Source organism: Macaca nemestrina, chromosome 19, assembly GCF_043159975.1.
Source record: "Macaca nemestrina isolate mMacNem1 chromosome 19, mMacNem.hap1, whole genome shotgun sequence".
Lineage (NCBI taxonomy): Eukaryota > Metazoa > Chordata > Mammalia > Primates > Cercopithecidae > Macaca > Macaca nemestrina.
The window spans coordinates 49,441,464-49,456,218 of NC_092143.1; the positions used below are offsets into that span (position 1 = coordinate 49,441,464).

Consider the following 14,755-nt stretch of genomic DNA (forward strand, 5'->3'; position numbering starts at 1 on the left):
CCTTGAGTGCAATTTGACTTGATGATTAATAAAATTGGACCTGAGGAGGAAAGGCTAACTTCTGAGCAGAATTGAAGATAAAGGAGCCTGGGTTCTTGGTGAAACAGGTGCCTTCTCCCTATTCTGTGGAAGTGTCCTGGGGAAGAGGGGAGGACTTTGAAGTCTCTGATGTGCACATCTCAGACCCCACACCACAAAAAATGCCCACATCTATTTCAAGACACCAAAAGAGTGGTAATCCACGATTTAAGGATCCATGGGAGCTAAGACAACAGCCATCTCCATGATTCCAAGCATGGACATAAAGACCCATGACCGGAGGGGTCTCTCTGGAACAAACATGGAACCTTGGCATAACCTTTGACAAGGCTGTGGGGCCTGAACCTCAAATGACCTGAAGCGAATTTTCCCATCAACCTCCGCAAGGCAAACTCTCAGGTTTGGTAATTACACGATTTAAGAAAATAAAAGTCATATGTCTTGCAAACTGTATTTATGAACTTAGAATTGTACCCACCACATTGAAGAAACTGAGAGAAAAGTGTTTCATTTTCTCTAAGTCAGGTATTAATGACTCAACTATTAATGACATCCAAAAGGACTTTTTTTCCTGATAGCTAGATTTACTTACAAATTTATTTAAAACAAAGAAACAAAATTAATTAATTCAAATAAGCAGTTGTTTTTCAAATAGCTAATTGGGAGGTTCATTTAATAGCACCTCTCAGTTTTTGTTGTTTTTCTAGAGACAGGGTTTCACTCTGTCACCCAGGTTGGAGTGCAGTGACCTGATCATAGCTCATTGCAGTCTTGAACTCCTAGGCTCAAATGATCTTCCTGCCTCAGCCTCTGCAGTAGCTGGAACTACAGGTGTGTGCCACCATGCCTGGCTATTTATTTTTTATTTTTGTGGAGATGGGGTCTAATTGTTTTGCTTTGGCTGGCCTCAAGGACTCTTCCTTCCTCAGCCTCCCAAAGTGCTGGGATCATAGGCGAGGGCCACTGCACTGACTTGCACAGTCTTTGGAGCTGAAAGAAATGCCTTATTTTGTTGACAGTATTGTTGGTGCCTTGTTGGTGATACTTGATTGGATGCCATTGTCTTGTTGGCCTTACAATCACACAGCACCAGAAGCAAGGAAGCTCAGGGGGCTCTTCCTGAGCTCCTGAAGTTGTCAGACTGCCTGACAACTTCGGGAGTGTCTTATATACTTGACAAGATCAGACCTACTGTATTGGATTACACTTAGCAGGTCCCAGTACAGCCTTTGAAACTCCATCTTTTTTTCTGAGAGTGTGACCTATTAAAGTCTCCTGACGGCGTAAGTGCATCAGCTGTGTGTATGCACCAAAGTAGATAACATTGCAAATAAGAGTGCTATGCTATCTGGCTTTATCACATTTAGCATCCCTTTTGAAGTTAAAGACAAGATTATCCTGTAAATGCTTGGCAAGCCACAGTTAATCCTCATCTTCATGAGGGAACATGAAAGGACACCCTTAACACTCAATATCAGCTCGTGGTTTTGTGTTATTAATGTGAGGGTTGAATTTGATGCTACAGTGGTGAAACCCATCATGTCACTATTGTAGATGATGCTCCACTAGCCATAACAACAAGGCATTTATTTTTCCATAAAATGTCTGCATTGAATTGGTCTTTTTTATAACAAATCCACTGAAGATTTCAATGTTGTTTCAGCTTTCAGAAACTAGGAACTTGAAACCATGGTTTATGACAATAGATCTTAAACAAACAGAGATAATAATTTTGCTGGTGTGCTTTTTGGTTGTCAGGTGTGTTTCCTGGTGGCTATCTTTGTCGTCGTATAGTAAGCCATAATGTTTCCCTTCCCAAAAGCCTGAGGATATTTTAGTGAATCCATGTTTAGGAAAAACATGGGGCAATTTTGCCTGAGAGACAAAAAAGAACTCATTTTTTATTGGTAGGTCCTTCTGGTCCTGATTATTATGTCAGAATCAGAAGAGACTGAGGCTAAAGATGACTTCTCATATGATTTATAGACCTGGTAGAACTTCACTGTTAATTCCTTAAATCATAAAACAAGTTAGTCTAATTTTAATCAAAAGATTTCTGATTCTTTGAGGTAAAGAGCTTGCATTATTTCAAGTAAATGTGTGTTAAAGACTTTCTTGCTATTTTTAAACTAAGCTTCTAGAAGTATGTACTTAAAATGATTTTAGATATGTGTATGTGTATGTATCTATATACGTAGGTATGTCAAAAGGGAGAAATAGCTTACAACTGAATCATTTAAAATTGTACTTTTTAAATAGCTCTTTTAAATGTACCTGGAATTTACTTTGAAGGTGACTGAGTGATGACATAGAGAAGCCAATGTCATTGAAAGAATAGTTTATTACTTCTAGTACCCAAAAAGAGAAGGCATACCATCCTGTGGGACCACGTGGGCAAGCACCAGGGTTATCAGGAGAAAAGAGTTAGGGGAAGGCGTGAATGAGAGCCCTTAATTCTATAGTGGCAGGACATTGTTAGGTGGAAATACCTCCTATTGGGCAGGAAGCAAAATATAGGTGTTGGGGTTTGTGGCTGGAAGATTTTTAATATGATTTTTCTGCACCTGTGCAAACACAAGATGGTAGGAATGTAAACTACTTTAGCTGTTAATTTGGCCTATGATTTCCAAGATGCCAAATCATCAATTGCAAAATATTAAGAAGTATTCTTACAACACTGTAGACTAACACTTATCAACTGAAATGTCTTTGCTAGATACTTACCAAAAACAGTCTTTTAACTCTTTGAAATTATATTTATGAAATATTCTCATCAATTATTTTGTAGTAGGAAACAATAGAAATATATATGCTGGTAGGAAGCAATTTATCTTTTAAATATATTTCATTCTTGATGAAATAACCACAAACCATTCAGCAACACTTAAAAGACTGCTTTTTGTTTGCTTCTGTTAAAGTTGAGAAGAGGCTCTGATAAAATGTGCACTAAAATTGCTGTTTGTCAGCACTGTGCACACAAAAAAAGTGTGTGTGTGTGTGTGTGTGTGTGTGTTTAATTGGTTCAATTAGTATTCTGTGGTAATCTGCTCATCACATAGAAACAGCATCTAAGCAGAGGGCTTGACATTCAGAATCAATAATGTGCTGAACATTTAAGTGTCACAGCAAATATCAATAGGCCCAAAGTCATTCACGTGCCGAGCAAAGTCTAATTGGCAATGCAACCAGAATGACCAATTTACTTACAAATACTTCCTGCTGGAGCTCTTCTCCTCATTCATATCCAGATGTGGGCATGTCACAGGGTTGGCAAATTCAGGAGCCCACACTGGCTCAGCATGACTGCTCTCTCTCTCTCTGAGTGCAGCAGCTCACCCTACATCACACAGGACTTAAACCCAGGCTGTCGGACTATGAATTGGATACTTTAGGGCCAAGTACACAGGACTTCTCTGTTCTCTAATTTTATGTTTATATTTGAGATGTAATTTTTTAAAAGACTGTAAACAAAGAAAATAATGTTAAAACTAATTGAACATGAAAAATCTAGTAGTCTCTGAACAAAATCCATATTATGACAAAGTTAAATGGAGAAGTGGGCTGTAACATATAGCTACAGGCTGAGTAGACATTGTGAAAAGAACCTTGTAACCCCAGGTAATGGGAAGCAGTGATGTACTGGAAATGGAAGGGGACCAGAATATGGAGACATAAAACCCTGCCACTCATTGTTCCCTTGTTATCTTTAACATTACCACTTACCCTCTCTGAGCTTCAGTTTCCTGTTTGGTAAGAGAAGAAAATATTTCATGTCTTATTTACTGGGTACTGATCAAATGAAACAATTAGAAAATGTAACATATTATTTAGCATTGTTTGTTTCTACCAGCTCATTTGTTTTAAAGTTTAGATTTATACTTCTTAGGCTTTTTTAGAAACAACATAGTTGAATTTAGCCAGACAGCTTGTTATAAATTGAAGAACAACTCTTTTGTATCAACCTCTTATTTTAAGTAGATTGTCTGTATAAATATTATCTTTAAAATAGTTCATTTAAGCACCAGTCTATTACTAACATTGTTGAACAAAAAAATTCCTCATCCTGTAGGTTTCATTTCTCAAAGCACTGCTCAAAATTCAGGTGTCAAAAGGAGTCATGAACATATCACCCAGGTGACAGGCATGTCAGGAGCAAAGTTTGGTGATCCCAGGAGGCCAAGACATGTGAATCAGGCATTCCCCAGCCTAGATCCTGAGTCAATACAAAGCTAGTTCATTAGTACTGGAGGACTGCTGGGGTCATAAGCCAAGAGGATCATTATTAATGTCCATTTATTCAAGACTGCTTTTGTATTATTCAATAAATACCTCTGTGTAAAGAACAAGTTTCAAAAAAAACAAACAGAGAATATAAAGATGATTAAGGGACAGTCCCTTATGAGAAAGTATACAGGAAACAAAACTCTCTGTGAAAAATTCCCCAGGCTTTCCTCAACAAAGTCTTCAACCTAGGCATATCCCACAATAGTACTTTTCTTTCTTTTTGTGTGTAGTGGTTTAAATAGTTTTCCCCAAAAAATTCGTGCCTATGCAGAACTTGTGAATATGACCTTATTTGGAAATAGGGTCCTTGCAAATGTCATCAAGTTAAGATGTGGTCATACTGGACTAGGGTGAGCCCTAAAACAAATATAATGGATGGCCTTGTAAGAAGAGGGCAGTTTGGAAGCAGAGCAACCAAGGAGAAAAAGCCATATGAAGAAAGAAGCTGAGACTGGAATTATGCAGCCATGAGAACAAGCATGCCAATGATTGCTGGCAACCACTGGAAGCTAGGAAGAGAAAACTGTTCTTTCCTAGACCCTTCAGAGGGATCGTGGCTTTGCTGACGTCTTGGTTTCTAGACTCTATAACCTTAAAGAATACATAATTTTCTGTCGTTTTAAGCTACTCAGTTTGTGGTGTTCTGTTATGACAGCCCAAGGAAATTAACACACTAGGGGAATTAAGGCCTGCTATTTCTCTTTGGAGCAAATGTCATTTAGATAGCCAGGGAAATTGATTCAACAGATATCAATCTAGAATAAAATAGGATTGAATGCCAAAAGGATTAGGAAGGAATAGAGAGATCAAGCAGACAAGAAAATTACAGAATTGAATACTTGATTAAAGCTCATTTCTTTGGGTTAATTATACTAAGCTTAATCTAACTCACTTTACTGAGGAAAATCTTGAAGAAACGTCACTCAAACAGCGACAGTATTAGTATCTCCTCTAAGCAGCCTCTTCCCTGAAGCAATCAGTTGCTGCTGCTGACCCTGCCTTGTTTCTGTCTTTGTCTTTCCAGTTTTTCCACCATGGGACCTGCTGGCGTTTCAAAAGCCCATCCCCAATTCCACAGCCGTCCCTGACAAGATAGAAGGCAGCACCAGCTCCATCATTTGCTACAACTTATAAAAGAGAAAGAGAGCGGGAATGTCTAATACGTCAAGTATTATGGTAATTACTTTTATATACATAGATTCATCATTCATTCATCCCTCACTCGTATTTGTCCTATTTTTATTAGGGATTTCTTAAGTGCCTGGCATTAAATCAAATTTTCAGGATTCCAAGTTGGACAAGAGAGTAGTGGTCTCTGCCCTCTTTTCCACTTAGGTTCATCTTTTTTTCCCTTATCCTAGGAGTTACAACTTGCTCCATTTGCTGAGTTCCTGTGTGGCCTCTGAGCCTCACCTGACCAAGGATCTAACATTCAGGCACAAACACCTGTCTGAAATTTAAGCCCCACACAGCACCTTTGCAGACCAGTCCCATTTAGATTTGCTTAGTTTCCTGGATTGGGCTTCTTCTCTGACAACTCCCCTTTAGCATTTGTCCTGTTGTCCTTAGGGCCTGATCTCCACTGTGGCACAAAATCAAGCCTAAAATCTAGCAATGGTTGGGGATCCTTGGCTAGCATTTAGTAGCTTTCCTTTCTTAGAGTAGAGTCTCTTCCTAATATGCTGCTTCCCCCTAAATCATTCACTTTGTCTGCCAAGAAGACTTTAAATATTCATTTGGTATTTACTATGTGCCAGACACCGTTCTAAAGATACGAGGCTAACCATGATAGGTACAGTTTCTTCTGTCATGGAACTTAGTTCTACAGAAAGCAGTAGACCAAGAAAAGAGGGAAAAACCCATAAAATGGACCAAAAAGCCCCAAGTAGTATACAATAAACAAAACAACTGTCAGGACAAAGGCATCCTATTAAAACAAAAACGAAAAGAAGGAGCTGAAAGAAAATAAAAGAAGAGGTTGGGGAAGATCTATCCAAGGAGATGTCATTTAAACTGATGATAACAAAAGGAGTAAGTGAAATTAGCCCATAATTATGGATAGAATTACACAAGTACAGGCTAATAGTCGGTACAAAGACCCCGTGGCATTGCAAACCATGTTGTATTCCAAGAACCGAGAAAAGACACATAGGTAGGGCATTGCTTGTGAATGAAAAGAGTGATTTTATTAGCTCTCTATTGCTTCTGTCACATAATACCACAAACTTAGTTGCCTAAAACAACACAAGTTACAGTTCTGGAGGTCAGATGTTTGAAATGAGTCTCCCTAGGCTAAAATCAAGGTTGCCAAGGAATCCATGTCCCTGCCTTTTCTGGCCTCTAGAGGCAGCCTGTTTTTGCTTATGGTCCCCCTTTCTGGCAATCGCATCATTCCAACCTCTGCTTCTGTCATCACCTCTCCTTCCCTGACTCTGACCTTCCCGCCTCCTTCTTCTGAGGAACCCTGTGATTTCATTTAGCCCACACACATAATTCAAGCTAATCTTATCTCAACATTCTTAACTCACCTCTGCAAAGTTCTCTTTGCCAGGTAAGGTAATATATTTACAGGTTTGAGGAATTAGAATGTCTACATTTGGTGGGGAAGTGGGGAACATTATTCTGTCGACCTCAGTGACATAAAGCAATATTGGAGATATGTAAAAGTTCAAGGCAGAATACTTAAGTCATGGTAAATAATTTGGATTTCGTGAAAATGTGAAACTATGAAAGGTTTTAAGAACATAAGTTGTTTTCTAACATATGTTTTTTAAAAGATGATTTATACAACTATGTGGAGAAAAGATTCAAGATGGGAAAGTGGGCTAACTGGAATCAAAAAGAAAGAAATTTATCCCTGTAAATTGGATAAGAAATGGCAGGTGTCTAGACTAAAATCGTGACAGTGGAGATGAAGAGTAATAGGAAAATTCAATTAAATCAACTGAACTTAATAGTAGAATCTATATGAGCAGAGTGAAGAAAAATTCAAGAATCAAGTATAAATCTCAGGGGTTTTGTATTTTATTTTATTTATTCATTTATTTTGTTTTGAGATAGAGTCTCACTCTGTCACCCAGGTTGGAGTGCAGTGAGCGATCTTGGCTCACTGCAACCTCCGCCTCCAGGGTTCAAGCCATTCTCCTGCCTCAGCTTCCTGAGTAGCTTGGACTATAGGCACATGCCACCACACCCAGCTAATTTTTGGATTTTTAATAGAGACGGGGGTTTGCCATGTTGGCGACACTGCTCTCGTACTCCTGATCTCAGGTGACTTGCCCGCCTCAGCCTCCCAAGGTGCTGGGATTACAGGCTTGAACCACCACGCCTGGCCAATCTCTGGTTTTTAAATATGTATTTTACAATGGGGAGAGGAGGAGAAGGGAAGGTACAGGAGGGGAGGGGAGGGAAGGAAGAAGAAGAGAAAGAACTCTGAACTCCCAGGCACCAATTTTTGGCCTCTGACCATCACAGATTCAGCTGCTGTCTCTACGCTGGGCCTCTGATTGTCATCTTTACACTTGAAATGATTCTTGCAATCCTTCTGAATTACATTCTCACCCTCCTGGGATATGATAGAAAGCATTGTTTACCCATTTACACTCTAACTCTAGTTTTTATTTATCTGTTCTCTATCGTCACTGTTAATAATTCCCACTCTTCATTTAATATAAATTTTTTTTATGTTCCTCAGCTAATGACTTCCAAATGAAGCTACATCCTATCTAATGTTCAACTATTAAAATAATAGTGTCTTCCTAAGAGAAAAGCCCCAGGTTTCCATATAGTCCCAGGACTACTGAAGGCCCTTCAGGAAAAGGAAAATATGTCAATCCTAGAACCCAATAAAGTCAGAAGAGACTTTGAAAAATCCAGTCTCATATCCTTTACTTCATATGTGGGGAAACCAAAGCTTCAAACTCCATTCACTGACAGATGCAGGGCAGGTACAAAAAACTCAGACAACAAAAGCCTTCACATAACAAGGACGCCTTTTCCTGAACCATGTTATTTCTAGACAGATAAAAATAATAATCTGATGCCAACATGTTCTTGCCTCCGTAGACACAATAATGATGAGATATATTATGGAATCTCAGTAGCTTTTCTGTACTCTGTGATACTTAAAACAAACAAAATAAAATCTTTTCCACAGTTGACTAAGCCTTCAGATATCTCTTTATGTGAAGAAAAGAACTGGGGAGAATTATGCTGCCCTAACTAGAAGAAAAAGCCATAAATTGTCTCCATCATGTTATGCTAATGAAAGACGTCCAGTCAGCAACCCTAAAGACTGAAATCGTTCTTTTCCAGAGAAGGGCAAAACTCAGCCTCAATGAGTATTTGGAAGGTGGACCGGGCAACGCTAATTCAATTTCCATGACCAATTCAATCTCTGACCCTCTTTCTCAAGTCCCAGCAGTTCCTGATGATCATCAATTGTGAAGGTCTTTTTGGCTACGCTAGGATCTTAACTAAGACCAATAACTCATTTCATAAGTCACCGAACAGTTGACAAAGGATAATGACTTTCAGTCAATCTTAAGCTGGGGATAGATTCCAACCAAAGACATAAAGGTGAAAGTCCTCTACCCAGTGTCCATTATGCAGCTCCAAGGTAGTTAATTTATGCTTAATGCAATTGTATATTTGAAAGCTGAAAAGACCCAAGTGATAATTAATCTTCAAGAATGCATTTAGCTGTGACTTATCTTGCTGAAAGCTTTTCCCACAATGTACTTTGGAAAGTGGCACTTGCAAACTCCTCCACATTAAATAGGTGTGACTATGTGTCCAGAGGTTAGCCAAGCACAGTGTGTTTTTGTAGAACTCTTTGCAGCAGCAGAGTAAAATTGAATTCGAGTTGTAGATACATGATAATACTAGAGTTTTGGTGGTTGATTTTGTGTGCTGAAGGGAAGTTCTATGGTAAGTGATAGAATTTTTTTTATATCACTCAGTGTTTTCCAATTGGTAATAAACATACTCATTAAACATATTGAAATCTTTTAACAAGAGCATTTGACTATCAATGGATTATTATTTAACTATCATGGATAAACACTGAGATTCTCGGCAGGTGTAAAGATCTCTGTTTGCATAATATGAAAGTAATCATAGAATTGTTGTAGCTAGTGGAGACATTAAAATTCTCTGACCCAAGCCTCTTATTTTGCAAGTGAGAGAACTGAAGCCCAGAGTGCTTGCATAACTCACTGATGCTCAGACAACTTATACAGTTTAACCTAAATTTTTGATTAGTGTCCAAGGTAGCTTTGACTTTATCATCCTTTCTCACCCACATCACATTCTGTTGGAATAAAGCAGAGAATAACACTAACAAATCAAATAAGTAATATAAAAATATAGAACTTTTAAAATAAGTTTATCTATGCATTCTTTGCTTGTAAAATATATTTTGTTCCTGACATAAAAGACGCCTTCTCCCAGGAAAACTGGCAAGTCCAGTGGGCTGTTTGTTTATTGATTATTAACCATGTGCTGGACAGTACCCAAGGTAATTTAAGCGAGAACCCCAAAATGCACAAGGCACTCTTCCTTCCTTGGTAGAGCTTAAAACCAAACTGGAGATAATAAGAATATCAACAATAAAATCAATACTTGGAAAGTAACTTAAGGTTGGGGGAAGATAGCTGTGTAAGAGGAGATATTTGGCAAGAACGAAAATTGCTGTGGTTTTGCCATTTAGAACTCAGGTAAATGGAGGAAACGAAATACTAAAAACTGGAAAAACAAAATCAGCAAAGAAATAAACTAGAAACTACAGTCATAGTATAAGAGGGATTCAAACAACCTGGAGGAAATACAGATCCACTTTGCTTTGGGATGGAGTGTAGAATTCTTGGCTAAGTCTTCTTGGTTTTAGAACTTTGTTCATTGCCACTCTTTCCACTCAAAAACAATGTTTGAAAAATTGCTTTTTGATGTTATAATTTGCATTTATCACTTTGACTTTGCTACTTCTTTCTGCTCTCAAAAATATTTTTTCATAGCCTTAACTTGGAAATTGCATTTATTCATATGCTATAAGCCAGAAATGATGGGATGTGGAGAGATACTGGAATAAAATGATGAATAAAATGAAAGTGATCCAAACTTTTTACAGTCTATGGGAAGGCATGGTACCAATTACAATGAAGTGTGACAATATCTTTGTATAATAAAGGCAGCACAGAATGGCATGGAAACACATGGTATGGGCACCTAGTCCAAGCTGAGCTATCCATAAAAAGTTCTCAGAGAAAGGGGAAGTTGTTTGATACATAAAATAGGGGTAGGAGGGAGGCTAAAATAAGAGAGCTAACAAGGAGGCTTGGGGCAAAAACTTTCAGGCAGAGGGATCAGCAGGTGTAAGGCCCCAGAGCAAAGAGGGAACAACAGAAGTTTTAACTATAGTCATGCTTTGTTTAACAGCAGGGATTACTTCCCCCCAAAAAATGAGTCACTAGATTATTTCATCATTGTGCTAACATCATAGTGTGTACTTACACAAACCTGGATGGTATAGCCTGTTACATACCTAGGCTATATGGTACAGCCTACTGCTCCTAGGCTACTGACCTGTACAATATGTTACTGTACTGAATAGTACAGGCAACTGTAATACAATGGTAAGTATTTGTATATCTAAACATACCTAAACACAGAAAAAGTACAGTAAAAATACACTATAGAAGACAATTTTTAAAAAAGATGCACCTGTATAGGGCACTTACTATAAATGGAAATGGCAGGATTGGAAGTTGCTTTTTGTGAGTCAGTGTGTGAGTGGTGAGTGAATGTGAAGGCCTAGAACATTACCGGACACACTGTATACTTTATAAACACTGTACACTTAAGCCAAATTTATTTTTAAAATTTCTTTCTTCAGTACTAAATTAACCTCAGCTTACTGTAACTTTTTCACTTTGTAAACATTTTAATTTTTTAACTCTGACTCTTTTGTTATAATACTTGGCTTAAAACACAAACATATGGCACAGCTGTCCAAAAATACTTTCTTCCTTTATATTCTTATTCTATAAGGTTTTTCCTATTTATAAAACATATTTTTACTTTTTAAACATTTTTATTAAAAACTAAGGCAAAAACACACACCATAGCCCAGGCCTATATAAGGTCAAGATCATTAATATCACTATCTTCTACCTCCACATCTTGTCCCACTGAAAGATTTTCAGAGGTAGTAACATGCATGGAGATTTCATGTCCTATAATAATGCCTTTTTCTGGAATACCTCCTGAAGGAATTGCTGGAGGCAGCTTTACATTTAACACTTTTTTTTTATAAGTAGAAGAAGTACACTTTAAAATTACAATAAAAAGTATAAGCCAGTAACATAGTTGTTTATGTATGTTATCAATTATTAGGTGCTGTACCTAATTGTATATGTTAGACTTTTATGCAACTGGCATCACAGTAGGTTTATTCACACCAGCATCACCACAAACATGTTAATGATGTCTTGTACTATGACATGACAATGATGATGTCATTAGACAATAGGAATTTGTCAACTCCATTATAACATTATGGGACCATCTTTGTATACGTGGGCCGTAATTGACCAAAATGTCATTAATGCTACACATAAGTGTACTGGATAAAGTATGGGAAGTTGGGTCACAGCTGATAAAGGATTAGGCAGGAGGCAATCATGTGGAAACTTAAAAACTGAGATATAGGATTATATTTTATCCATGGGATAAAAAAAAATTAAGTTACCTTGACTAGGTTCTCAGGTCAGCATTCTTACAAGGCTTGCACCAATTTTGTTACTATAACCCATAAAAAGATGGTGTTTCACATAGGACTATGTCCTGTAGAGTTTTAAAAGCCAAGTAATGGATCTTTATCCTGCAGGCAATGAAGGGGAGAAATTCATTAAATATTTGTTAAAAGAAATGTAACATGATAATGATGTTTTAATGCATATATTTAATAGCAATACTAAAAAATAATGGCAGGAAAAAAGCAGAGCAAAAGTGGAAAAAAATTACATGATGAAAACAATGTCAATTAGTATAGCAATTGATATGATGTAAATTGAGTGCACTTTGAGGGCAGTAGCCCCGTAAAGATTGGTAACTGCTATAGTCTGAATGTTTGTTTCCCTCCAAAATTCATGCTGAAACTTAATCCTCAGTGTGAAGGTATTAAGAGGTGAGGCCTTTAGGAGGTTATCAGGTCATGAGGTCTCTGCCTTCAGGAATGGGATTAGTACTTTCATAAAAGGTCTTGAGGGCCAGACGCGGTAGCTCTTACCTGCAATCCCAGCACTTTGGGAAGCCGAGGTGGGAGGATAATGAGGTCAAGAGATCGAGACTATCCTGGTCAACATGGTGAAATCCCGTCTCTACTAAAATACAAAAAATTATCCGGGTGTAGTGGCACATGTCTGTCGTCCCAGCTACTCAGGAGGCTGAGGCAGGAGAATTGCTTGAACCTGGGATGTGGAGGTTGCAGTGAGCCGAGATCACGCCACTGCACTCCAGCCCAGAGACAGAGCAAGACTCTGTCAAAAAAAAAAAAAAAAAAAAAAGAAAGGCCTCGAGGGAGCCTGTTTGGCTCCTCTTTGCCTTTCCACCATGGTAGGACACAGTACTTGTCTCTTCTTCTGTGTGAGAATGCAGTAAGAAAGTGCCATCTTGGAAGCAGAGTAGTTCTCACCAGACATTGAATCTGTTGGCGCCTTGCTCTTGGACTTCCCAGTGTTCAGAACTGTAAGAAATAAATGTCTGTTATTTCTTAATTATCCAGTCTAAGGTTTTGTATTATGACAGCCCAAACTAAGACAATAGTGTACTTATGAAATTCCCTTTCTCTAATTCCAATTAAACCTACAACATAATCATTTTTGACCATTTAAGATAGATTAAGTTTAATAATTTTGACTTTGTCACATCTGTCTAGCAATTTTGGAGAACAATGTGTACAAAATCCATAATTTGATATTGTATAAAATTAGTCAAATATATAAAGGTAATTGCAATTTTGAAATACATGGATTCTTTAGAGAAGAATGATTAATCATAACGTATAAGTAGGCAAATTTAAAGAGCACCTGCTGGAATACAAAATCTTATCTCTAGTCAATATTAGCCATTTTAATTAACTTAACTCTGTTCTTCCTTTGGCAAAAGAATGCCTGATTGCAGCTCCATGAAAAACAGCACAGATTTGTTGCCACTCACATTTCTTACTCTAACTCTTCCTTGAAACATTAACTCCTGCAATTAAGATTGCAGGCATCAACATTGTGGGTAAAGGATATTAGCTACTCCAGGTGTGTCAAAAGATGCAAACAGACCAGATGTTCTATTCTAAGTCCTGTTTTTATTTAAGGCTGGTGGCTTTCACAGGTAAAATTACGGTGGCCTGAGGCTGTTGTATTTTTTTTTACTCACTTCATAGTCCAATTAAAGAATTTTTCAGAATTATTCAACTCATTTTTTTTTTGAGATGGAGTCTCACTCTGTCACCAGGCTGAAGTGCACGATCTCGGCTCACTGCAACCTCTGCTTCCCAGGTTCAGGCCATTCTCCTGCCTCAGCCTCCTGAGTAGCTGGGACTACAGGTGTGCACCACCTTACTCCGCTAATTTTTGTATTTTTAGTAGAGATGGGGTTTTACCATGTTGACCAGGATGGTCTTGATCTCTTGACCTCATGATCTCCCTGCTTCAGCCTCCCAAAGTGCTGGGATTACAGGCTATTCAACTCTTTCTTAGTCTTGCCAACTGAACTAACTCCACTAGGGGCCATGTATCAAAAGTTGACACTCTAACTTGACATACTATTTGGATAGAAAATGAGTGGAGCAAGGAAGATACTGGCAACATTGTTGGGAAATGATATGAGAAGAAAGGGAATCTATACTGACACTCAAAATTCTTTCTGAGGAAGGGAGGCTGTGACCACTTACATGGTAATTATGTTCTCACTCAGAACCACGTTCATCCTCCAGTCTTCTCCTTCTACCCTCTAAGTCTCACTCTCTCCCTCCCTCTTTTCTTTCACCATTCACTCTCTCTAATACCTGCCTGCTGGTTTTCATACATAGCCACAGCCCCAAATTTGTGACACAGCATTGCCACTTTCTTGGTGGTGATTCCCACCTACAGCTCTTAGTCATGTTATTCTCTTTCTAACTTGTTTTCTAGTTGAGTATTGCCCTAGGAATTCTTCTTCATGCAAATGTTTAGATTGCTCATTTAATCAGTATAGCAGTCTGACAACTCACAGCAGTTTGCAAATTTGGATTCTGAGATTCAAAGTAATTTATAATCCAATGTAGCATGTATCTTGGTGTGTTAAGAAATAATATAACATGGCAAGACCATTTTAAAAGAATCAAATGATAATTTAGGCATAATAATGTAGATTTTTTTCTGTTGTCATTGGCATTCCT

The 14,755-nt window shown here is 38.0% G+C and overlaps 1 protein-coding gene across 1 annotated transcript in view; it reads right to left on the reverse strand.

Annotated features, from left to right (window-relative positions):
- Window positions 1-12,927: 12,927 nt before the first annotated feature.
- Window positions 12,928-14,755, reverse strand: part of LOC105499299 (phosphatidylinositol 3-kinase catalytic subunit type 3) — a 563,324-nt gene continuing 561,496 nt past the window's right edge. Inside the window, exon 32 of the transcript XR_011616915.1 lies at window positions 12,928-13,066. The gene's annotated coding sequence lies outside the window, so the exon portion shown is untranslated. The remainder of the gene's footprint in view (window positions 13,067-14,755) is intronic.